Source organism: Taudactylus pleione, unplaced genomic scaffold (assembly GCF_031769625.1).
Source record: "Taudactylus pleione unplaced genomic scaffold, aTauple2 ptg000400l, whole genome shotgun sequence".
Lineage (NCBI taxonomy): Eukaryota > Metazoa > Chordata > Amphibia > Anura > Myobatrachidae > Taudactylus > Taudactylus pleione.
The window spans coordinates 3,631,332-3,658,141 of NW_028284802.1; the positions used below are offsets into that span (position 1 = coordinate 3,631,332).

At 46.4% G+C, this 26,810-nt stretch overlaps 1 long non-coding RNA gene and 2 pseudogenes across 3 annotated transcripts in view; 1 reads left to right on the forward strand and 2 right to left on the reverse strand.

Annotated features, from left to right (window-relative positions):
* The window catches only part of LOC148506531 (uncharacterized), a 555,606-nt gene that overhangs the window by 123,666 nt on the left and 405,130 nt on the right, over window positions 1–26,810 (reverse strand). The gene's annotated exons all lie outside the window — the stretch shown is intronic.
* LOC148506547 (major histocompatibility complex class I-related protein 1-like) overlaps window positions 4,884–26,810 on the forward strand; it is a 169,892-nt pseudogene continuing 147,965 nt past the window's right edge.
* LOC148506548 (5S ribosomal RNA) lies at window positions 19,987–20,104 on the reverse strand (annotated as a pseudogene).

Sequence of the window (26,810 nt, forward strand, 5' to 3'; positions counted from 1 at the left end):
GGAATAAAGTCGAGAAATTAACCTTCTACCACTGGTCGCTTGCAGCATAACTTTAACAGGATCAGGTGTAAGTTGCGGTGGACCAGAAGAAAACTGACCGACTAAAGCATGTCGGAGCTGTAAGTAGCAGAAAAACATAGTATTCGGGACCCCAAATTCAGTCCTAATATTATCAAAAGTTTTTAAAACCCCATCGCTATACAACTGTCCGATGGAAAGAACCCCCCTCCTAGACCACAAAGAGCTACAATCTAATAGGGCCAGCTCTCTAAGAGTTGAACAGTGCCATAAAGACAAATCAGGATCAGTACCCTCTGCCCCCACTGATGTACGGGCCTGTTTCCACAACCTATGAGCCTGTGTGACCAATGGAACTCCCCCCGTAGGGCACCTGTCATCGAGTAATAATTGCAAAGGGGAACACTCTCTAGAAACAGTATGTACCAAGAAAGTAGAGAGATCCCGGCTCCCCCCCCTCCACCCACCCCTGTAAATGAGCCAATTGTGAAGCCAAATAATAAAGGCGGAAATTCGGTAAAGCCAAGCCCCCTAACTCTGGATCTACATAGAGTTTTATTTCGAGGACGTTTCTCTTCCCAAACTAGGGAGGAGATATAACTATCAATCTAAATATACGAGGAGAAATATAAACAGGGGCCTGCTGAAAAACGTATAAAAATTTAGGGAGAACAACCATTTTTACCAAATTCACTCGACCCGTGACAGTCAAGGGAAGTTTATTCCAAACATGCAACTTGGATTTCAAGAAGTCAATTTGTGGCTGAACATTAAGTGGGACAAAGTCCGACATGGATGACGTTACCCAAATTCCCAAATATTTAAACCTGGAGGTCCACTCCAAAGGAGTACTCACAGCACTAACAGGAGTAGAAGGACCATGAATAGGAAGAATGCAAGATTTGTCCCAATTAATGCGCAGCCCAGAAAATCGTCCAAAAGCATCTACAACAGAGAGAAGTGCGATTAAAGACTCTGATGCATCAGACAAAAATAGCAGCATGTCATCTGCATAAAGAGCCACCTTATCGATCCTTTGCTGTATTTGAATTCCCCGTATTCTAGGATGATTTCTGATAAGACACGCCAAAGGCTCAATGGCCAGGGCAAATAGAGTTGGGGAAAGAGGACACCCCTGTCTAGTACCCCTAGAGAGACGAAAAGAAGGAGAAACATATCCATTAATATAAATCCGTCCTAAAGGGGAGGAATATAGTAATTTAACACAGGCTATAAATCCAGGTCCCATCCCAAAACGAATCAGGATCTCCCAAAGATAGTGCCACTCTACAGAGTCAAAGGCTCTGGCGGCATCCAAGGACACCACCACAGCCCCGTCATCCACAGAATCCGCCAACTGTAAAATCTAATATAATCTCCTAATGTTCTGTGAGGTAGACCTCCCGGGCATAAAGCCAGTTTGGTCGGGATGCACCACCTCATCAATTACCTTACTAAGCCTAAGTGCAAGCATTTTAGCCAATATTTTAATATCCGTAGAGAGGAGGGAGATCGGGCGATAGGAGCCAGGATCAAAGGGGTCTTTGCCAGTTTTAGGAATCATAACAATAATGGCCTCTGACATAGAACATGGAATAGCACCCAGGTCACACAGCTCATTAAAAAGGTTAAGAAGTCTGGGAAAAAAGAAAAGGGCATGTTTCTTATAAATTTCAATGGGAATCCCATCTACTCCTGGGGCCTTACCTCCCGGAAATGAGGAAACTGCTATCTCAACCTCCTCTACAGTGAATGGGGAGTCAAGAAATGCTCTGCTATCCTGGGAAATAGATGGGAGGGATATATGTCCCAAATATTCAAATAATTCATCTAAAGTATAGTGGGCCTGAGAGCAATAAAGACTAGCAAAATATTCATAAAATACCTTTGTAATAGCTGGTGTAGAGGAGTGTAGATTACCTAGAGAATCCCGAATTTGAGCTACAACTGTGGTGGGTCGGACCTCTCTAGAAAGATACGCCAGAAAAGCCCCGATTTATCTGAGTCTGAATATTGACTATGCCTAGCAAATAGCAGACGCCTTCTGGACTTATCTAAGAGGAAATCAGATAAAAGTTTAGCAGCCTCCATATATAACGATCTAGCAGTAATGGAACCCGAAGACAGATAACTCTGTTCCAACAAGGCACAACTATTTTCCAGCACAGTCTCTTTTTTTTTAATGAAAAGTTTTAATGCTTATCACCCTACCAATTAAAGAGCCTCTCAAGACAGCCTTAAAGGCATCCCACAAAATGTCGTAAGAAACAGAGCCAGTATTCTCAGCAAAAAAATTAACCCATTGGGATTCCAATTCCGAGCCCGCACCCATTAATGTAAGCCAGAAAGGATTAAGTTTCCAAAAAGAATGGCCTTGTGGGGCAGTAACATCAATAGTCAATGCTAAAGGGGCATGATGCGACACACCTCGGGATCGGTACTCCACCTCCACAACCTGCGGGACCAGCCTCCCGGATATCAGAGCAAGGTCAATCCTAGAAAAGGAATGATGAGAGGCTGAAAAGCAAGAGTACCGAGCCAAGCGAGGATGCCGAACCCGCCAAATATCCACCAGCCCAAGCTCGTCCACCAAATTGCCAAAAGAATGAGGGGAGGGGCCAGACACATTCGAACTTTCACGCCACCTATCTAGGGCAGGATTTAACACATTATTAAAATCCCCGACACAAATAACCGGGGTATCCGGAGATAAAGAAATAAATTCGGCAGACTTTTTCAAAACCTCACTAGTATAAGGAGGGGGAACATAAACTGCGAGAATATGGAATGGGGAGGAGTGAATAGAAGCCCGTATAAAGACATATCTACCCAAGGGGTCCACTCTAACATCATCCAGCACAAAACAGAGATCTGCGAACAAGGACCGACACACCTCTGGAATGAGAGGAATGTGTGGAGTGATAAGCCCAGCCTATCCAGAGTTTACGCAGTGCCAAGACTTTCCCACCCACCAAGTGTGTTTCCATCAAACAAATAATATCAGCCTGAGCCTTTTTAACCTGCGTCAATACTAAGGAGCGCTTAACTCTATCATTGAGGCCCCGGACATTCCAAGAGAGAATTTGGAAAGGGGAACCTAAACTAGTAGACATCATGGGGTTAGCCTCAGATCAGAGGGAAGAGGAGATACAATCAACTGAGACATCACAGCATGAGGCGACCAGCGAGACATGGCAACACTGCATAATAAAAAATACAGGAAAGACTGAGAATAAAGTAAATACCAGCATATTATTTTAGAAAATGACATTACAATGGCATAAAGTAAAGGCAAAAAATAAATTCCCATACAATAACCCTGAGGAAAATCCCACATCCCACCCTGTATATCCACCCCAACCAGATATACCTAGATCCCTAACCGACCAACTACTAACCCCAAACCAAAATACCCGATAAACCCCTTATTTTATTTAATTAAAACAAGGAGTAAAATAGAAGGGAGGGAGCAATTCTTACCTCAGCCGTAAGGTGGAGTAACAGCCAGGCCCAGTAAAGAATTGCCCTCCCCGGCACCCTGCACCTAAAATAACTATATAAACGGGTACCACAACACTAATACCAGTTAAAGAGCTTGCCAAAGCTAATATTCATTAGATTATCAGATTATCTAAAAAAGCAAACACAGCTCACGATATAATAAGTCCAGGTCAGTCCGGAGGAGCGTCTTCAGCACGACCCCTAAGATCCAACCACGACGAAGCTTCACGTGGTGAATCAAAGAAATGAGATCGACCATCGGCCACCACACGCAGACGGGCAGGAAACAACATGGCGTAGGAGAAGCCCTGGTCACGTAAGCGACGTTTAATCTGTATAAATTGGGACCTAGACTTCTGGACCTCCATAGAAAAGTCCGGGAACACTGCTACCCGATTTCCATTATATTCCAAAGGACCACGTAGACGAGCCATACGAAGAATCGAATCTCTGTCCTTGAAATGCAAGATCTTGGCAATGAATGTGCGGGGGGGAGCACCAGGAGGCAGAGCCCTGCCAGGGATACGGTGCACTCTTTCTACTGCAAAGTGGGCAGTAAAATCATCTCTGCCAATGGTGTCTACCAACCATTTTTCCAGGAACGCCTCTGGTTGAGACCCCTCCGACTTCTCGGGCAGACCAACAAAATGGATGTTATTTCTACGAAGTCGGCCCTCTATATCAGAGATTTTGGTACGACAGGCCACCATCTGGGACTCCAAGGTTGTAAGCCGTCCCGCAACTGGAGCAGTAATATCCTCTAACGTAGAAATGCGGGTCTCAGCCTCACCAACACGTTCTCGCATCGTCTGCATATCATGACGGATAAGGGAAAGCTCCACATGTACTTCAGAAATCTTGCCAGACAGCGTTTTCTCTGAAGATGTAATTGCCTGCATTAAATTTTGCATAGTGATTTCCGGCTCCGAGGGAGAATCTTCAAGAGCAGGCGGAGAGGAGGGCTGAGAATGAGACGGGGTAACTGAAGAGCTAGATCCCGTAGCCCCGCTGGTTCCAGAATGGGAGAACCTCTCCAGCCGCGCAGCAGCAGACTGTTGGGAATTTTTCCCCATAATCACTGGACCCCAAGGACAGTTGCAGGGAACAGCAGGCAACCAGAATCAATACAGGATAATGATCAGCAGCTAGGTACAGGAGGAGGAGGGTTTATAATGTCCCAAGTGATCCCAGAGATTCAGGAAGAAGATGAGCCACCTCTCCTATCTGTCCAGGACACTTAACCAGCAGAGCGCTGCACCCAGCACTGAAGGCAGGAGCCCTAAAGCAGCTTGATCTGGATCCAAAATGGCAGCCGCGATCGGGAATCGCGGGCCCACGACGGCAGGCACAATGCAGCAATTTCTATGGGGAAGGGATCCCCACCTCCCCAGCACTCCAGGCCACCCTCCGGTGTAAAGAGGAGACAGGCGCCAGAGCCAGGAACAGCCTCAGAGACCGGGGACCGGATCCAAGATGGCACCTGCGACGAGGAGACGCTGCAGGGAGAGATCTTCAACTCCCACAGCACAGCAGCCAGCGCACCCAGACTGACCCAAGGACTCCTGCAGCAGGCAGTAGTAGGTACCAAAGGAGAAGGTAAGTGCCAGGGACCGGGTAGAGGGGTCAGGATGCTGTAGCGGATATTCAGGGCCTAGGAGCTGCGCTATCAGCTGCCTACTACCAGCTCATCCAGGCCACGCCCCCCAAGAACAGAGTTTTTTATTTTTTACTTTGGACTTTTAGAGCGGCAGCGTCGGACTGTCCATAGGACGTCTAAGCTGCCGCTCCATCACCCCGCCGGCACTGAGACGCCAGTACAGATCTGGGGATCTCAGCGGGACCCCAGAGTCTGTACTAGCCGGACTCTGCGGGCGCCCAGGACTGCTGCCGGATCCACGGGGAGCAGGTAAGGTCATAGATCACCGCTTGCGGTGATCCGCGCATTTAATATGCAGTCCTGTGCCTCCGGTCTCTGGGGACAGACCGGAGGCGCTGGCAGTGGCGGCGGGCCCTCCCATACCCCGTGTGTCCACTAGACCACCAGGGACTTACTGATTGGTGCAGGGAGCCGGCATCCCGGGGGTTAATAGCCGGCCAGGAGAGCAAGCCTTCCCTGTTACAGCGGCTCCTCCCCTCAGCGCGCCTTTCAGTATGTATAGTCTGGCATCGCTGAGCTGCTTCCTCCGCGGGCCACGCTTCTTCTGAGGTCTCCAGCGGCCATTTTCTCTGTGGTGCAGCAGAAATCTCTGGAGATGGCAGTTGGTCCAGTCCCCCTGCGTACCTCACCATTAGGTCAGTGTACACAGCGCTGTAGCCTTCCCAGACACTGAATCTGGGTAAGTTGAATGCAGTGACATAGTGCAGTATATTGTATGTCATGCTTATGTGTGTATATATGTGTGTGTATATATATATATAGATATATATATATATATATATATATATATATATATCTGCATTGTATGTGACTTATGCTAGTGCTGACTGTCTGTACTTAATTCTCTCACCTGTCAGTGTATATCTATCCCTTTTCTTTATCTGCCCTAATATAGCTGTACTTAGGGTGGTTCTGAGACCTCACATTTATATACTCGTTAATATTTGTGAGGTTTGTCACATACTGTCCTCTTTGGCCTATTCTCTGTCTTAATTCCCTGAACCAGTTCCTAAAGCTACCTGGGCTCAGGAGGCAATCCCTAGGCTCCATCATACTATGTTTGGAACCTGGGGACTTTATGGTATCACTGGATATACAGGACGCGTGCCTATGGGTACTTACAGAGACCTTGCCTCAGCATGGACTGAGGTTTGCTGTATCACAGCACTTACAATTTTTCGGGCTCTGCCTGTTGGGACTGTCCTCAGCCCCACAGGGGTTTACCAGCGTTTTGGATTTTCTGACAGTTCTCCTGTTCAGTATATCCCAATGCTCCTGTACCTGGACGGCCTCCTGCTCTTAGCAGGATCGCCGGGGTACTTTACAGCCAGGTCAGGATGACTGTGGCTTCTTCAGGGTGCAGACGTTTAATCAACAGGGAAAAAGTCCTCCCTGCATCCCTCTCTGGGTATTCTTCACCTAGGAGCCCTGCTGGATTCTCAGAATCTGAGAATTCTTCTGGCGTAAGACGGCATCTCCACTCTTCCATTAGGAGTACATGGATGTCTACGCAGTCGACATATGTCTTTACACTCTGGTATGCATGGTCCACTATTCAGTGTCTGCCTTTGGAATGGTGGAATGGGCTCAGTTCCATTTCAGGCCTTTCCATAATTGGCTTATCTCCAGATGGAACGAGTTTTTTTCTGTCGGATCACTGTTCAAACGATGATGCTCTCTCCGGAGGCAAGTCGGTCCCTTTCCGGGTGGCTATGGTCATCTCGTCCAGGGCATTCTTTGCTAAGGACAGTGTCTGGTTTGCATCCATTTCAGTGCAGTTGGACGTCTGTCGATTCCACCCTGTGAATTAACTTGTTGGAACTTTAGCCTGTCTTGGGCCTTCACTCTGGCATAACTCTTGTTTCCCGGTGAACCTGAAAAAGTTGAGTACAACAGGGTCAGGGCAGTGGCTTCCTTTTTAGCAACACTGTTCATTGGGTGGCAATGACAGGTATGTCACACATTCGCACATAGTCCGAGGGTCTCCTACCGACCATCTCGGCAGCGTTCATTTCAAGTCCTCAGCCATCACGACGTGCATCCCGGGGACTAGTCTCTTCCCCAAGAGAGGTTTCATCATGAGCAGGGGGGGGCCTTCTGACTTTATCACACTATGGTGTTACAGTCCAACTCTGGGGATTCTGAAGCAACCTTCAGTGACTCTTTGTCGGTGAAGTGGTCCTTCCAATTTGAGTACCTGTGTTCTCCGGTCTCCCTTCCTCGAGGGAAGTGTTTCAATGGAGATGCTTTCCTGCTGGTGGCTCCTGATTGCCCCAGATGTCAGGGGTACTTGGATTTTCGGAGTTTCTCCATCGATACTCCATTCCTGATGCTTCACTGCCCGGACCTGTTATCTCAGGGTCCTTGGTTTTGCCTTGGACCTTGGTCGTTTGTCTTTGACTGCGTCCCTACAGTGGTCTTACGGCTTCCCTGGCTTTGTCATCGTTGGAATGATTAGAGCACATGGATCAGCTTTTGCTGGGACCTACCACAAACTGTGGCAGCCATAATTTTTATGGTATTGTACCTGTCGATACAATCCTCCGGAGTCTAGGATTTCCTGATATTCTGGCATTCCTTCCGGCTGGCTTGGGTTGCACCCTCGGCCTAGCCTTCCTGTCAGTACAGATCTCTAAACTGTCAGTATGATTAAGATATGGAATTGCTCCGCTCTGGTATCCAGTTCATCCTTTGGAGTGTTTTCTGGATTATGCCTACATTTGTCCTCCCTAGGGACTCCTTGGGAGTTAGTAGTGGTTCTTCGTTCCCTTCGGGGACAGTCCATGGAACCGCTGGTTGTGATAGCCATTACATGGTCTAATGCTTTGGCTCTCTCTCTTTCTCTCAGGGTATTTATATCAACCAGGTGAGTGTCGGAATTGGGAGCGTTCTCATGTGGCTCCCTCTTCTGGAGGGCATCATGTCAGGGTGTGAGTTGCTCTCACCCTGTGTTTCTTCTTAGTGATTTTTAGGTTCCATATTATTCTGGAACTTATGGTACGGCCATTCAGTCCCCAGTCCTCTCGTGTTGGTGTGGCCTCATTGACTGTGATCCGGCCTCTGTGGATTTATGTGATCCGTTCAGGTTCCTTACGGAAATCGGACTCCTTATTGGTGGTCTGAGATTTCTGGTTTTAACAGGAAAGGATGGCCGGCCTATAGCCAGATGTTGGCTTGATGGCCTCGTATGTCTTCTTCAGGGGCCTACCCATGGGTAGGCCTTTCTGTTGTTGATGCTTGTTTTTTCTCGGGCCATGTAACCCTCGTGGGCGGCTCGCTGTGGCGCCTTGGCTGTGTTGCCTTTCTAGGCGGCCACGTGGTCTTCTGTCCACACCTTTTTAAGGTTCTAGGCATTGGTTTCCTTTGCCTCTCAGGATGCTTCCTTTTTGGCGACGGATTCTCCTCTCAGCACAGTAGCGTCCCCACCCTTGGTTGAACTACTTTGGGACATCCCCAAGGTCAACCCTGTGGACCCCCTATGGACCCTGAAGTAGAAAACAAGAGATATGGTAAGAACTTACCTTTGTTATCTCTGTTTCTACGAAGTCCATAGGGTCCACAGGGCGCCCGTCCTGACGCACCTGGCTTCATATGGGCTGTGTGGCTGGTCACTGGTTTTCCATCTCCAATTTCTGTGAGTATGGTTATTGAGTGTTCCAGTTTTCTCTCTTTTTCTCTCCTCCTTTGGCTACTTACAAACTGAGGTGCCTCTGGCTTGGGGGTGGGGTTATAGGGAGAGTGGACCTAAGTGCATCCTGGGTTTAACTGTATGGTGCCCGGATTTGGTTCCCAACCTATACCCCAAGGTCAACCCTGTGGACCCTATGGACTTCATAGAAACAGAGATAACAAAGGTAAGTTCTTACCATATCTCTTGTTTTTTTCTTAATTAGCCAGACCTAATACAAGGGTACCAAAACCTGCTCCTTACCCTCCAGCAGTGGCTTAATAGCAGGGCACCAGCGCTTGCTCCTTACCCTCCAGCAGTGGCTTAATTGCATGGCTCCAGCGCTTGCTTCTTACCCAACAGCAGAGGCTTAATGTCTGGGCACTGCGTGTGCTTTTCCCCACCTGCAGTGGCTTAATGTCTGGGCACCAGCGCTTGCTCTTTCTACCTAATCCAAGCCTATTACCAGGGCACAAGTGCCTGCTGCTTACCCTCTGGCAGTGGTTTAACAGCAGGGCACCAGTGCTTGCTTATTTCCCCCAGCAGAGGGCAATTTTACCAGGGCAAAATTTCTTGCTTCTTACACTCCCAGAAGTGGATTAATGTCCCAGAACTGGTGCAAGCTTCATCCCAACTGCAGTGGCTTAACATTTGGGCATCAGCGTCTGCTCCTTAACCCTCCAGCCCTGGCTTAATACTACTGTAGGTCTCCAGCACTTGCTTCTTATCCCCCAGCCGAGGCTTAATACCAGTGCACCAGTGCTTGCTTCTTTCCCTTCAGCAGTGGCTTACTTTCCAGGCAGCAGTGCATGCTTGATCCCCTCCTGCATTGGCTTAAACATCCAGGCACCAGCACCTGATTCTTACCTCCTTGCAGTGGCTTAATACCAGGGCACCAGTGCTTGCTTCTTACCCTCCATCAGTGGCTTAATACCATGGCACCAGCACTTGCTTCTTACCCTCCAGCAGTGACTTAACATCCGGGCACTAGCACCTGCTTCTTACCCTGTAGCAATGGCTTAATGTCCAGGCACCAGCGCTTGTTTCTTCTCCCTTAGCCAAACCTAATACAAGGGCACCAAAACTTGCTCCTTACCCTCTAGCAGTGGCTTAATACCAGGGCACCAGCGCTTGCTTCTTATTACACAGCAGAGGCTTAATGTCTGTGCACCGGCGTCTGCTTGTTCCCCAACTGCAGTGGCTTAATTTCTGGGCACCAGTGCTTGCTTCTTCCCCCTTATCCAAGCATATCACCAGGGCACAAGTGCCTGCTCCTTACCCTCTTGCAATAGTTTGACACCAGGGCACCAGTGCTGGCTTCTTTCCCCCCAGCAGAGACTTAATACCAGGGCAAAATCGCTTGCTTCTTACCCTCCAGCAGTGGCTTAATGTCCCAGAACCAGCGCATGCTACAGCCCCACCTGCAGTGGCTTAACATTCAGGCATCAACATGTGCTCCTTAACCTCCAGCCCTGGCTTAATACTATTTCTGAAGCACTTGCTTCTTACCCCCCAGCAGAGGCTTAATACCAGGGCACCAATGTCTGCTTCTTACCCCCAGCAGAGGTTTTATACCAGGGCACCAGTAGTGGTTTAATGCCCAACCACCGGCGTGTACTTCATCCCCACCTGCAGTGGCTTAATGTCTGGGCACAAGCGCTGTTTCTCCATTAGACAAGCCTAATAACTGGGCACAAGCACATCGTCCTTATTCTACAGCAGTGGCTTAATACCAGTACACTAGCACTTTAGAACCCATTAGCTGTGGCATTAATGTCCGGGAACCTGCGCATGCTTCATTGCCACCTGTAGTGGCTTAACATTCTGGCATCAACATCGGCTCCTTACCCTCCAGCAGTAGCTTAATACCAGGTCTCCTGCACTTGCTTCTTACCCTCCTTCAGTGGCTTAACATCCGGGCACCAGCGCCTGCATCTCTGCCTCCAGCAGTGGCTTAATACCAGAGAACTAATGCTTGCATCTTACCCTCCAGCAGAGGCTTGCTACCAGGGCACCAGCACTTGTTTCTTCCAACTTAGCCAAGCATAATACCTGGGCATAAATGCTTGCTTCTTACTAGGGATGTGCGCCGACCTCCGTGTTTTGGATCTGGATTGGTTTTGCCAAAACCTCACCTCTGTGTTTTGTTTTCGGGTTTTGGTTTTGGATCTGTATTTTTTCTTAAAAAATAAAAAAACAGCTAAAATCACATAAATTGGGCCTTTTTTTGTTGCTACAGTATTAGTAACCTCAATAACATTTTCCACTCGTTTCCAGTCAATTTTGACCACCTCACAGCTCACAATATTGATTTTTTTCATCTAGTAAAAGGGCCAAAAGGTTGCATCCAGCTTGCTGGCTCAAAACTGATTGATATAATTATTAATAGAGTTAAGGACTGTGCAAAGATGATGGTTGGGATTCCCTTCAGGAATAAAGAATTGATAGTTGGTGCAGCCCCTGGCTGTAAAATTGAGAATAAATTAAAAAACAATTCATTGGTGCAGCCCCGGGCAGAATAATTAATAATAAAAATAAATTAATTGGTGATACCTGGGGCTGTAAAATTGAAGATAAATTAATTTAAAAACAAATCATTGGTTCGTAAACCAACCATAACATTAATTTAAAATGTCAGGAAGCAATGCCCCAACCAGCACATAATGGAAAGGAAAAGGGTGCAAGATGGAATAGTCCTTGGGCCCTCCCACCCACCCTTATGTTGTATAATGTCCTATTCACAGTTTAACAAACCAATCATTTCAGCAACAAGGACTGCCAATTGCGGCTGAAATTATTGGTTTGTTTGGACCGCCATAAAACAAGCTGCCAATGTGCACTGGACATGAAAATGAGCCCATACACAAACTGGCTTTACATTACAAGTTGTCGTCGTCCTCATCCCCATCAGTGTGTACGTCCTCCTCCTCACACAATATTAATTTGTCTCCACTGGAATCCACCATAAGTGCCTCTGTAATTTTTGGATATAATTCTTGGTAGAGGTCTTCCTCGTGGAATTTGTAATTCATTTTAATGAACATCATCTTTTCCACATTTTGAGGAAGTAACCTCTTATGCTGATCACTGACAAGGTTGCCAGCTGCATTGAAAACTCAGAGTACACACTGGAGGGTGGGCAACTTAAGTAATTGACGATATTGAAATGAACCTCTATATACCCCTGCCTGTACCTTCTAAAATCCTACCTATAAACCTCTAAGGATGACGCTAATTTGCATATGCAGTCATACAGTAAATAAAAGACTCCAGACTTGGAACCTGTGGTTCCGAAGCACAAAGTATTATTCAAGTAAAAAGTACAGTCAGTTACACGCTATTGATCCATACACAATTAGACGCAAAGGAATTATACAGACCCCAAGTACAGTATACATACGCATGCGCTCTGGACCAGATCCCGGCATTCAGAAAGAAAACCTCCGTCAATCAGCATTCAGCAAGAAGACTCAAGACCCAGTGTTTGAGCACACATATTTATACCCCCCAAGAATAGACAGGACAATAGAGAAGTTTCTTGCTTATGCCATTGGTTCCCATGGGGGAAGCATCTTTTACAGAGCGTTTAACAGGCTGGTTCAAATAGACTCAACCCAGCCTCCAACAACTGGGGGTCTCTGCCCTCCTGCCCCATGCAATCATCCTAACAGTTGTTCATATAATATACATTTTGTTGCTTGAAGTCTCTGCGGTCCATAAGTTGAGAATGCATGATGCGATCTCCACACCGATAATACCGGAATTCTGTTGAAAGAGTATGCATCAGTACGAACCCAAACACTGCTTTCTTAGCATGTATAAAACCTTAGTTATCAAATATCTTTATTTCACATCATTTATACTAACTGAACCAACTTAAATCTTATACTTTAATGCTTATTAAACCTTTTATGTGGATATGTAATGTGTGATTATGCGGGGTGTGATGTAAAGACGCTAGTTAACTTGGGGCAGATGCGTGCACATGAAGCTAACAACCAGCGTTTTCATACAGGATCTTATGCATTCGCTAATACGTGATTAGTTATCAGCGCAATTGTGCGTATTAATGTGTGTATGAGGAATGGTGCACTTAAATCTCCCTTACTAAGTGAACATCTAGCATTGTGAAATGCTGAGCCTGATAGTTCCACATGCCCCCTCTCTCAGCAGCCCCTACCTTTCCCAAGCTCAAAAGAAAAACCCCTTATTCTCCCAGACTCTTGTGCGAATGCTAATAGCCCAGCTACATGACCCAAACCTAAGATAACACTCTAGTCTTTGAAGTTATTTCATTGCAGGAAGCTTGCTAATGAAAGGTGTGTATTCGAGCCGGGCCACCTGGAGTGAGAGTAGACGTTATCCAGGAAGCTTATCTACACAAGCTAGTTGTCACGTGGCCATTTGCTCTGTTCAGCTAATGCAATTCAATTTTGACATACTGTAAAGCCATTTCTGAAATATATCCTTTATAATACGTAAAGTCATGAAATAGGCTTTTGGAGAATCGCCGTAACTTATGGCGATGGTCACAGATGCATTCGCATGATGCTAATAGTACTATCGCCACATGTACCAAAGTGTGAGTTTATCTAAAATGGCGCTTAGGCGGCCATTTTGCAAAATGGCATCTTGCGGCCAGTCGCAAGATGGTGTCGCTGCGATTCAATTTTAAACTGATCTTGTCTCAACCAATAATCCAGTTTTGACATAATGCAAAGCCAGTTTGTGTATGGGACTCCAAATTTCCTCTTTTTCCTGCCAGTACTGAAAGGGACTGTCTGACATGCCTATTAGAATGTTATCTCTGAAATAGTCATTCACCATTCTGTGAATGGAAAGTTGACCGTATCACACATGACATGTCACTAGTAGGCAGTTCTCTTAGGCCAACCAGATGTCATTTTTTGGTGAACGATCTGCATGACCAGCAGGCATTCTGTAAGGAAATTTTAGCTTTTTCCTGGCAGCTGCAGAAACTGAAGGAGGAGACGATTGCGTTTCACGTGTGGCTGCAGCTGACAATTTTTTTTTTACCATCAGCTCTTTGCATAGTTTTAGATTTCAGTCTGTTGGAAAGAAAACTCACCAGGTAGGACTTAAACCTAGGATCCAGAATGGTCGCCAAAATATATTTTTCAGATTTCAATTGATTGACGACTCTTGGAACCTGGTGAAGTGAATCAATAGAAAAAGGAGGGGGATTTAACCCCCTATTGTACCTCAGCACACTGAATAATACCTGCAACAATATATGAAGACTATATGGTCATAGAAATTCAGAGATATTAGTTGCATGCATTTGCAAATACATGGGAGGCTGCTGGGCTACGTCACGGCTTCTCTGTTACCAGCAGTCCCTAACACTAAGGGGTTCACGTCTGGGGCGCAGTGCACCCCAAAAAACGTCCAGCCCAGGACCCCCCCAGGGCATCACGAAAATGGAAAAAGAATGACAGTGCAGTGTAAAGTATAGCTGTGTGTTAGTAATCATTAAGTGTGGAAAGAGAGGTTAAAATATATGTGAAAAAATACATGAATAATAAACAAACATAAAAGGTAATGTGAAAAGCAACTATGTGTATTAAGTGGTGATGCCCTGAGGAGGCCCAGCCAGACCAGTCCCGGGGGCCCTACGCCCAAACGCTCACCCCAAATGTAAAATATACCAATTATAAGGCCTCATGATAAAGGCACATATATAATTTTGTCAAATGTAAGGCCTCATGATAAAGGCACATACATAAATACATCCAAATTGAGAGCCAGCTTACCTGGGAGTCACCCCTGGGAACTCCAACTAGCACATATATTGTTGCAGGTATTATTCAGTGTGCTGAGGTACAATAGGGGGTTAAATCCCCCTCCTTTTTCTACTTAGTATGACCCCTCCCTTTCATGCACCTGATTAGTACTGCTAGATTGATTGAGCAGCTGCCATTTTTGTTTTTGTTATGAGTTGCATGAAGGAGCCAGCATTAGTAGGGCATGCTGGTTCTAGTAGTGCTAGTTGGAGTTCCCAGGGGTGACTCCCAGGTAAGCTCGCTCTCAATTTGGATGCATTTATGTATGTGCCTTTATCATGAGGCCTTACATTTGACGGCGGAATCTACAACATGTGTTCTTGGCCTTGCTCTCCTGTCATGTGACACCACTCCATATTTTGTGCGTCTTCAAGCTGTGTCACAAGCACTAATAGTGAAGCCAAGGTGCTGTTACAAAATTCACACACGTGCGGTCATGCGTGCAAATAAAAAAAATATACAAAATACTCTCTTCTTTTTTCGGGTCCAGAAGTTGGGACCAGAGCACAGACTGATGATGACTGGGGTCGGGCAGCACTAGGTTGCAACTTGCATTGCTGCTGTATCTTGACTGGCTAAGAGTAACACGCACACACAGAAAAAAGATAAAAAGCCAATATATTTTTTGGGGGGGGCCCAGATGGACACAGCAGACAGCACCAGCCCAGATGGACACAGCAGACAGAACAGCAGTGACAGCACCAGATTAATCAGAAGTGCACCAGCACAGGTAAGTACTACCTCTCCCAGCCCTACACTACCCAACCTCCCTGTTCAGTCTCCACAGCCGGAGTGAAATGGCGGCCGCCGCGTGGTCCCCTATATACATAGAGACGAAAGCTCTCGAGCCGCGAGATTTCGTCTCAATGGTTTTGCCTCTGTTTGAGATCCAGGGAAAGAGGGGGAACCGAACTCACGTTCGGTTCTTGACCCGGATCTTAAAATTCAGGTGGGTTTGGATCTCTGAGATCCAAACCCGCTCATCTCTACTTCTTACCCTCCAGCAGTGGTGCATTGTCCAGGCACCGGCGCGTACTTGATCCCCACCTGCAGATGCTTAACATATGGGTGCCTGCTTCTCCCGAAGCAGAGGCTTACTGTCCAGACACCAGCACTTGCTTCTTATCCCCCAACAGAGGCTTAATACCAGGGGACCAGTGCTTGCTTCTTACCCTCCAGCAGTAGCTTAATGTCCGGGCACCGGCATGTACTCCATTCCTACTTGCAGTGGCTTAACATCCGAGCACCAGCACCTGCTTCTTACTAGCCAGCAGCTTAATGTCCGGGTATGGGCACATGCTTGATCAACACATGCAGTGGCTTAACATCCAAGCACGAGCACCCGCTTCTTTGCCCCCACCAGAGGCTTAATGATGTCCAGCCACCAGTACTGCCAGGAATCATACTGCCATATCTGAGAAAAAGTAATTTCTTTTCTGCGCAGAAAAGGTGCATGATAGACGTTTATTTGTGATGAGAATAGGGGTACTGTGTGTTCCCTAGAGCTAGATTACTGTGTTTCCTAGGGTACACATAGCAGGTGTATTGCAGAATAGGGGTACTGTGTGTTCCCTAGAGTTAAAATCGGCTCTCAGTGTGATTGCAAAATCCATTGATCAGTTAGGTTCTTTGGGTATTGCGAGTGAACCACACGGTTGGGGCAGACCGTGATTGTGAACTGAGTTGTGGTTGAGGAAATCACTGAAAAGGGTAAGGGTTATTGGAACTCTTAAATTCTAGCAGTGGAAAGTACTCTAAAAGGGATTTGGTTAGGGGTACTGTGTGTTCCCTATCCGGAAGGCAGGATATTGTATAGGCGGCATTCTGCTGGTTGTTGTGTAGGTTGACTGTAACGATTAGCGAGTTGGTTGTACACAGCGGGTGAAGGTGAGTGGATGCAGGCTGTGAATTCATCCACTGGTCTAAATCTCTATTGAAAAGTTTTGAATTTTGGCCCAAGATGGGTGCTAAACAAACAGTGGAAATGTTAGATGATGCGCTGCTTTTGGAAGGACCAACAGGTTCGGCATGGCATATAATGCATACAAAGTACGGAGTGTATGCAACTACGCACTGTGATGTATGGGTTGACGAGGAAGTGTGAGAAACCTTTTCCGAAGATTGGCAGTTTTGATGTGGAAATATTGAACAATGTTAGATATAGCATCTGTGTGGTGAAATCTCTGAAGAAAAGAGTAAAATATAATGATTGCTTGAAACTGTGGCAGCATGAGGGGAACATGTGGCTTAGCGGTGTGCACGCTATGCTAAATAGCGTCGTGTGTGCGCCACAAGGGAGTGTGTACGCACGTCAAGGTAGCGTTGCCGAAAGTACAGTTAGTAGTGCAGGCGCACCTCCACCGCCCTATGCAGTGGAAGGTGAAGATACAGCCCATATCAAAAATGATAAAAATGTAACAAGTAACTTGTACCCTCTCCTGAGTAATTATAAGGAAAATGTTTATGAAGCAGATGATGAACCTGTTGTAATGTCAGCCATTTCTCATGCAGTTCAAATGTTAAATGTTCCTCCACAGCAGGTACAGGAAGTGGCCTCACCAATGGTAGTAGCAGAAGTGCTACCACCCACAGAAGCTGTAGCGGGAGCTGGTGGAAATACTATTATACGTTGCAGTAATAGACTGAACACCCCAAGTAAAAAGGCCAAAGGTAACGGTGTGGTAGACATGCATCCAGTCCTGACAAAAACAGTTCCCAAAGGGAATCCGGACACAGGTGGTGTGCCTACAAGGGAGGGAGCAATGCATTGTCCATGGACGAGAGCGGAGCTACATTCCATAATGATAGATTTCCCTGACCCTAGAAAAGAGTTAGCAAAGTGTCACAGATTTATACAAGATTTAGGTAATGCTCATGAGCCAACCAACAAAGATTGGTGAATGGTATTACGGGCATGTCTTCCACACTATACCAACGTGAAAAAGTTATCACGGCTTGTGTATTGGATGGAGATAGTCCCTTAACTGACGAAAGTAATCAGGACAACATAACCCGCATAATCACCCAATTGGCCGTATATTTTCCAGTGGTAGTTAACTGGAGTAAAATTTTTACAAATAAGCAGAAGGAGAGTGAGTCTGCAGAAGATTATTTCACCAGAGCGCTGCAGACTATTTCCCAGTACACTGGGATAGTGGACATAAAAGATAGCTCGCACTACAGGGAAATGGTCATCACAGTACTTATGGATGGTCTTAAAGACAATCTAAAGACCAGGGTTCAGACCTCACATCCTGGGTGGAGGGGAATTATGGTAGACACCCTCAGGGAAACTGCTATTGAACATGACAAAAACATCCTCAGGAAGTGTGAAACACAGAGTGAGAAGCTAATGGCTGTTAGCATTCAAGCTCTTGAAACAATGCATCCACCAGACACCTACTCACCTGCGCAGCTACAAGTTCTCCATACATATCCTGCGCAGTCACAAATTACACAGCCATACCACACATACCACACTCGGCAACAAAATTCATATCAACATACCTTGCCTCAGAACACATTCCACACACAGCCACAACCCCGATATCCACTTCCTCAGCCATTATCTTTCCACACTCCCCAACCCACACAACAACAACCTCTCAAACCATACCCACCACGAAGGTGTTATAACGGCAATCAGAAGGGACACCTAATTATGGACTGTAAAGCAAGGAAACAGGGACCACCTAACCAGAGAGCTCCAAAACATCCCCAGAATGCAGGAAACTTCCAGTAATCACCTGCTCACATAGTGGCAGTAAATGCTTTATTGGAGCAGGACAGTCAGCTCTAGGGGTCAGGTCACACCTGTAGTCTACAGCCAGTCAGGTTAACTGGGAGTACTAGGGATGAACCTGTAATGACAGTACTAACCTACTGGGAAGGAATTTGTTGTGTAAAATGGGATGTCATTTATTGTACCCTGATGGTATATTTTTAGATATCCCAGAGAGAGTTGCGCATGAGGTAAGGGATATATTGGACACTCCACAAAGGTTAATGCTTCACTCTACCATCCTAGAGCAAAGTCCATCACAGATAAAGGAGATGTTATCTCAAATAACGGGTTCCCTTTGGACCAAAGATGGACAGGACACTGGATTAATGGCAAATGTAGCTCCTGTAATGATCAACTTAAAGGTGGGAAGACAGGCTTCAAAAATCCCTCAGTACCCTTTAAAACCAGAGGTGGAGCTAGGGGTGTATCCCATAATTGAGTGATTGTTCCAGCAGGGGATTTTAGTCTGTACAGCTAGTGTAGCCAACAGTCCCATCTTTCCTGTGAAGAAGAGTGGTGGGAGGGGTTATAGGGTAGTACAGGACCTTAGAGGGGTTAATAAGGTAGTTGAGAGCCATTCCCTGTAGTGTCAAATCCAGCTATCATTCTCTTGCAGATCCCACCAAATGCAACCCATTTTACTGTTATTGACCCCTGTTCTGCCTTCTTCTCTGTCCCTCTTCAAACTGACTGTCGTATTTATTCGCCTTCACATACAAAGGGGTACAATACACATGGACACGGTTTCCCCAGGGCTTCATAGACAGCCCCAGTATCTTCTCCCAGGCCTTACACAACTGTTTACAATCCTTTCAACCTGCCAATGGATCTGTTCTAATACAATATGTAGACGATTTGTTGTTGTGCTCGGATTCGTTTGTCATGTTTAAATGATACTAAACTACTGTTGCTTCATCTCTCACAGACAGGACACAAGGTTGCTAAGGACAAATTACAGCCATGCCAGACTAAGGTTAAATACTTGGGACACTGTCTAACCCAGGGCCTATGACATTTGACAACCGTCCGAATACAGGCCATACAGACCATGACACTGCCGCAAAATCAACAGCAAATCTGTACCTTCTTGGGAATGTGTGGATACTGCAGAATGTGGATCTCAGGTTTTTCTATTTTGGCTTTACCATTGCAGGACTTAGTTTCTTCCTCAAAACCCGACCGTGTCACACACACTGAGGAAACAGAGCAGGCTTTCCTTAACCTTAAGCATAGATACACAGAAAGAAGAAAAAAGTAGGGCTAGTTGTTGGGGCACACTTAGAAAATACTATTAAAATATAGCTTTTATTAAATATAAATTGATAAAATATAAGGTACCAAAATCCCCCAAGAGAAAAAGAAAAAAAAGCAATGTAATTGGATCTAAAAGATCCTGAGGTACTCCTCTGGCGAAATATTTAACAATTTATCATCATTCCAATGGGTATGGAAATGTTTAGTCAAGAGTACTAGACCATAAATTAGGTAGAACAAAATAGAAATATGGTTTGCAATGCTCTGCCAGTCGTAATTGGGGTCCCATGTATTCCTCTTTAGCCTACGGCACCTGGTATTCCCTGGGGGTCTCCCCTCCAAGTACTAACCAGGCCTATCACCATTTAGCTTCCAAGATCAGACGAGATTGGGCATTTTAGTGATGTATGGCTGTAGTAGTAATTCCATGAGGAAAGGTAGATTACCCCCACCTAGGTCAGAGCAAGAGCACAACCAATTCATAAATGTAGGACTGTCACAATGAGAAGTCCATTTATTTAATATAAAAACTGTTGTGTTCCAAAGAAAGTTTACGCATGAGCATACTTTAATTGTTACACATATATTGTGTGAACCCACGCTGCCAAATAGGTTGTACAGACAAATAGATATTTTATAATTAATGAAATAGAAAAATATAATGAGTTAAATTTTATTCAAGTGGGATATCCACAATAAATAATTCTATCACATAAGTCCAGATATCACATGATCCCCTATATGACGCACCCTTAGTGGAAATTATATGTCACAGGACAAAAGATTTCAACTGTTCATAGACATCACAAATGTCTTGAAAAACATCCTTCCACAATAAGAAAATTACTTGATGTATATATAACGCAGGTAACCTGCTGTTAGTTTAGATTTAGAACCAATAGAGTAAGGTTCACATACATTGTACATAAGAACAATTACATACCATTAGCTACAAGATAATTTCTAAAACAGGTGCATAGCATATAATCACATCAAGTCATTGTGTCTGACAAGAGCACCTGCATTGGGAATACCAGATTATGAAAAACTTTTTGATTTATATTCTACAGAGGCTAATGGCTGCGCAGCAGGTGTCCTCACACAAAAACATGCTGATGCTAGTAGACCCTTGGCATACTACAGTGCACATTTGGACAAGAAGTGTAGCAGCAACTGCTCTTTTGGTCAGTAAGAGTGAGGATGTAGTATTAGGCCATGATATGATTGTTTATACACCCCATGCTGTATCTGCTTTGCTGAATTCTGCCCAAACCAGACATGTTTCCTCAGCTAGGTTCACGAAATGGGAACTAGCTCTAATAGCACCTGCAAATAACACCATTAAATGGTTCAGTACGTTAAACCCAGCAATGTATTTGCCATATGTGCCTCAGGATGTACAAGGGGTTGAGAGAGGTGAGTCGCTGGTGGAAGGTGTGTTTTGCAGGTATACTGATGCTCATGTTTGTATGTAATATTTGAATCAGACCTTTACTGCAAGACCTAACATATGTGATACACCTTTAGAAAATGTAGATGTGACATTTTACACGGATGGGAGTTGTCATAGACAAACTGACACTGGAGAGTTATGTACAGGTTATGCTGTTGTAAATGACGAGGACTTTATAGAAGCCGAACCCCTTGGTCCACCTCACTCGGCCCAAGTGGCGGAGCTAGTGGCACGAAGAAGAGCGTGTGAGTTGGCAGAAAGCAAATCTGTGAACATATACACTGACTCTTGGTACGCCTCTGGGGTCGTACACGATTTCAGAGCTCTATGGCATCTTAGAAATTTTATGACAGCAGCAGGCACACCAGTAGCACACTCAAAACATATAAAAGGGCTATTGACAGTGATCCAAATGCCAAAGGCAGTGGCCGTCATTAAGTGTAAAGCCCATACATGTGAGGATGATCCGGTGTCACTGGGCAATAATAGGGCAGACGAAGCTGCCAAATGGGTAGCAGGGCTAAGAATGAATACACAAATTGATCAAATGATGATGTTTCAAACTATTGATATGCAGAAATTAATTGAGATGCAAAATTTGTGTTCCATTCAGGAAAAGGCAGTCTGGAGATCCAAGGGATGTGGGCAAGAGTCCTCTGGACTCTGGAGAGATGGACAAGGTAAGCCGGTGGCTCCCAAGGCATACTACCCAAGCTTGGCTGAGGCAGCACATGGTCTGACTCACCTAGGTAAACAAGGTATGTGCATGTTGATCAGAGCATGTTGGTGTGCACCAGGCTTTTCTTCTCAAACTGAGAAAAGGGCAATGTCCTGCCTGACCTGCTTGAGGAACAATGTCGGGAAGAAAATGCCGACTGAGCCATCTCACATCCCTCCGACAGACAGACCTTTTCAGGTAATACAAATTGATTTCATCCAAATACCACCCTGCAGGAAACTCAAGTATGTATTAGTTTGTACAGATGTGTTTTCTAATTGGGTAGAGGCATATCCAGCTGCCACTAATACTGCTGCGTTTACTGCTAAAAAGATCATTCAGGAATTTGTATGCAGGTACGGTATCCCTAGAATCATAGAAAGTGATAGGGAGACAACCTCATCTGATTGTAAGTCCACAGGAAGACTTGAAGAGTAACAATGAGGTTTCTGTAAAGTATCTTATAACAATGAGTAAACAGTTGAAACAGCAGCAGCAGAAATTGAAATTGTTGTCATCTGATATGCAAGAAACACTGTCACGATGTTGAACCTGGAGATTTTGTTATGATCAGAAATTTCTTACGTTCAGGTTGTCTGACAGATCAGTGGGAAGGTCCGTATCAAGTGTTGCTGACAAGTATGACATCCTTGAAAGTGGCATAGAGATACCTGGGTCCATTTCACTCACTGCAGGAAGGTCAACTATCCGGTGGAGATACAAGGAGGAGTCGAGGCAAATAACACAGACCTGTCAATTGCTAGCTTGTTCTGGGAGAGTTGAAGACTGCAGTGAGATACCTGAGCTTGGGAAATTTACAGCCCATTATTCCAGCAATGGAGTGGTGGGCTGGGGTTGCTTTCCTATTTTCTTCCAGAGTTCTCATCATCCTTGTTTGGTTCGGGATGTCTTGTTTCTGTAACGGTGGACAGATGATGGAGGGAGAGGTCGATGGTGATACCGATGGAGTGGAGTCGGGAGAAGCAGCAATACATTCACAAGGGCGGTATCTGACCAAACTCAGTACAGTAATTAAGAGATCTGTCATTCTAGAAACTCGAAGTCAGTGTGAAGGTCAATTGTCTGAGGAATACTGTATGTGTGCAAACTGTGGATCTTTAATTGATGAAAAGTGCATCCAGCGATGCCAGTCCAAGAGTAAACTGTATTTTGGTGAGCATCCTTTAGAGGATTACCATTCCTTAGTGGGTAAGGTCTTAAACCAGACTGAGTGTTGGGTTTGCACTCATGTGCCTCAGGGACAACATAATGTAGGTTTAGTACCACTACCGTTAAATGTCTCTGAGGTTCTTGGATTACTTAAGGGGAAAACGCTGGACGGGAAATTCATTAAGTCCAAGCCTCCAAATTTTAAGCTCCATCAGTACCAGGTGGATAGATCCGTTATGTCTAAACATCACCAATTCCAATAAACCAGGAAATTGTGAGGTATCCGGGAACAATCAGACAATGACCTTTTCACACAGAGCTGATAATGAACCAGTAGATGGTGGACTTATACGCAACATTACCAGTGGAAGACACTTCCGGTATAAGTATACACTTCGTTCCACCAAGGTAATGGTTGGCAGAGTACCAGAAGGGTACTGTGCAGTTATTGTACAACGTAAAACATGTATTAGTCAAATGGGAAAATCTGGGGTAGGACTGATGTCATAGAATTGTGTCCGATGATAATGATGCATTCTATCCCTTATGTACTCCCAGATGATGTGTATTTTATATGTGGAAGGAAAGCATATAAGTGTCTCTCCAAGTTCTGAAGGTTTATGTTATCTGGGAAGGGTACTCCCAGAGGTTATGACCCTTACACATGGTGAAATGCTTGGTATTCATAAAAACACACCATCACCATATCTTCACACACAGGGCCTGATTCTGAGCCGGACGCTCTGAAAGAGCGCTCGCTCTGAATCAGGGCGTTTTTTCCTTTTTTTTTTTGGTGCGGCTTCCGGGCCGCTCGCACAGCCGTGGGTGATCACCCACAGCTATTGCGAGCGGCCAGGTGATGGTCGCGATGGTCTCCACCATCGCGGCCATCGGGACTTGCGACCAGACCCTTGCGGTAGGGTCTTGTTCCCGCAAGCCCCAGTGAGCTTCTGGCTCTTAATAGAGCCGGAAGCTCACCACTGACATCACTCGTGATGTCAGTGGGGCCGCCCCCAAACGGCAGGCATTCCGTCGGGAACCAGCACTTGCTTCTTCCTTCTTAGCCAAACCTAATACTAGGGCACCAGCAAACTGCTCTTTACTCTCCAGCAGAGGCTTAATACAAAGTACCAGTGCTTGCTTCTAATCTCCCCAGCAGAGGATTAATACAAGGGCACCAGTGCTTGCTCCTTACCCCCCCCAGCAGAGGCTTAAAACCAGGGCACCAGCACTTGCTTCTTTTCCTCCAGTAGTAGCTTAAAGTCCGGGAACTGGTGTATACTTCATCCCCACCTGTAGTGGTTTAACATTGAGACACCAGCACCTGCTTCTTACCCTCAAGCAGTGGCTTAATACCAGGGCACCAGTGCCTGCTTCTTACTACCCAGCAGTGGCTTAATGTCCGGGTATGGGCACAAGCTTGATCCACACATCCAGTGACTGAAAATTCAGGCACAAGCAGAGGCTTAATGTTCAGGCACCATCACTTGCTTCTTCCCCCTTAGTCAAACCTAATACCAGGGCACCAGCACTTGCTCCTTTCCTTCCTCAGTGGCTTAATACCAAGGCACCAGCAATTGCTTCTTACGCCATAGAAGAGGATTAATACCAGGGCATAATCGCTAGCTTTTTACACACCAGCAGTGGCTTAATACCAGGTCACCAGCGCTTGCTTCTTACCCTCCAGCAGTGGTGTAAAGTCTGTGCATCGGCATGTGCTTGATCCCCACCAGCAGTGTCTTAACATCTAGGCACCAGTGCCTGCTTCTAACCCTCCAGCAGTGGCTTAATACCAGGGCACCAGCGCTTACTTCTTACTCCCCCAGCAGAGGCTTAATACCAGGGCAACAGCATGTGCTTGATCCCCACCTTCAGTTGCATAACATTTGGGCAGCAGCTCCTCCTTTTTCTCCCCAAGCATAGACTTGGGACCTTATTCAGAGGCGGCCGTACGGTCTACGACTACACGGCCGCCTCGATGTTTTGCCAGTGCGCATGCACACAAGGGAGCCGGCTCCCTCGTGCGCATGCGTGAGACGCGCTACGACCGACAGCGCCAGGCGTAGCGGGTCTCTTTCCAAAGGGGGCGAGCTGTCGATGTTGATTGACAGCTCGCCCCGTTTGGAAGGCGGGCCCAGGGGGTGGCAGCCCAAACGGAGGCGTTCCCATGGGAATGCCTGTCATTTGGGGGAGTCCCCACTGACATCACTAGTGATGTCAGTGGAGATCTTCCGGCTCAGACAGAGCCAGAAGCTCTCCGGGGCTTAAAACAAGTGAGATGAGACCCTACCCTAGGGTCTCGTCGTAAGCCCCGACCATCACCCGACCGGTCGTTAGAGCTGTGGGTGTAAACCCAAAGCCTAACGACCGAAACAGAGGCGGGTGGTCAGGATGCAAGCGGCCGCCCTGTTTCTGAGTGAGCGCTTCCATCCTCCGACCACCTCTGAATGAGGCCCTTAATGTCCAGGCACCAGCACTTGCTTCTTCCTCCTTAGACAAGCCTAATATCAGGGCACCAATGCCTGCTCCTTACCCTCCAACAGTGGCTTAATACCAGGGCTAAAGTGCATGCTTCTTACCTCCAGCAGTGCAGTGCACTTCATCCACACCTGCAGTGGCTTAACATCCATGCACCAGTACCTGCTTCTTACTCTCAAGCAGTGTTTTAATACCAGGGCACCAGTTACCCTGCAGTGTCTTAATGTCCGGGTATGGGCACGTGCTTGAGCCACACATGAAGTGGCTTAACATTCGGGCACCAGCGCCGCCTTCTTAGCACCCAGCAGAGGCTTGCTGGCACCAGTACTTGCTTCTTCCTACTTAGAAAACCTAATACCAGGACACCAGCACCTGCTCCTTACCCTCCTCAGTGGCACCAGTGCTTGCTTGTAACCCCCTAGAAGAGGCTTAATACCAGGGCACCAGCACTTGCTTCTTACCCACCAGCAGTGGCTTAACATTCGGGCATCAGCCCCTGACCCTCAGCCACCAGCAGTGGCTTAATACTTGTGTACCAGAGGTTGCTTCTTACTCTCCAGCAGTGGCTTAATGTCCGGGCACCAGCGTGGACTTCATCCTCATCTGCAGTGGTTAAAATCCAGGCATCCTTACACTCCAGTAATAGCATAATACCAGGTCTCCAGCACTTGCTTCTTACCCTACTGCAGTGGCTTAACATCCGGGCACCAGCACCCACCCCTCAGCCTCCAGCAGTTGCTTAATACCAGAGCACCAGCGCTTGCTTATTACCCCCCAGTAGAGGCTTAATACCAGGGCACCAGTGCTTGCTGCTTACCCCCCAGCAGAGGCTTAATACCAGGGCACCAGTGCTTGCTTCTTCCCCTTTAGCCAAGCATAATACCAGGGCACCAGCACCTGCATCTTACCCTCCAGCAGTGGCTTAATGTCCAGGCAAGGGCGTGTACTTCATCCACGTTTGCAGTGGATTAACATCCGGGCACCAGCACCGGCTTCTTAATACCCAGCAGCAGCTTAATGTCCGGGTATGGGCACATGCTTGATCCACACATGCGCAGTGGCTTAACATCTGGGCACCAGCAACCGCTTCTTAGCCCCCAGCAGAGGCTTAATGTCCAGGCACCAACACTTGCTGTTTTCCCCTTTGCCAAACCTAATACAAGGGCACCAGCACCTGCTCCTTTCCCTCCAGCAGAGACTTAATACTAGGGCACCAGCGCTTGCTTCTTCCCTTTTAGCCAAGCATAATACCATGGCACCAGCACTTGCTTCTGACCCCCTGCAGTGGCTTAATGTCTGGGCACTG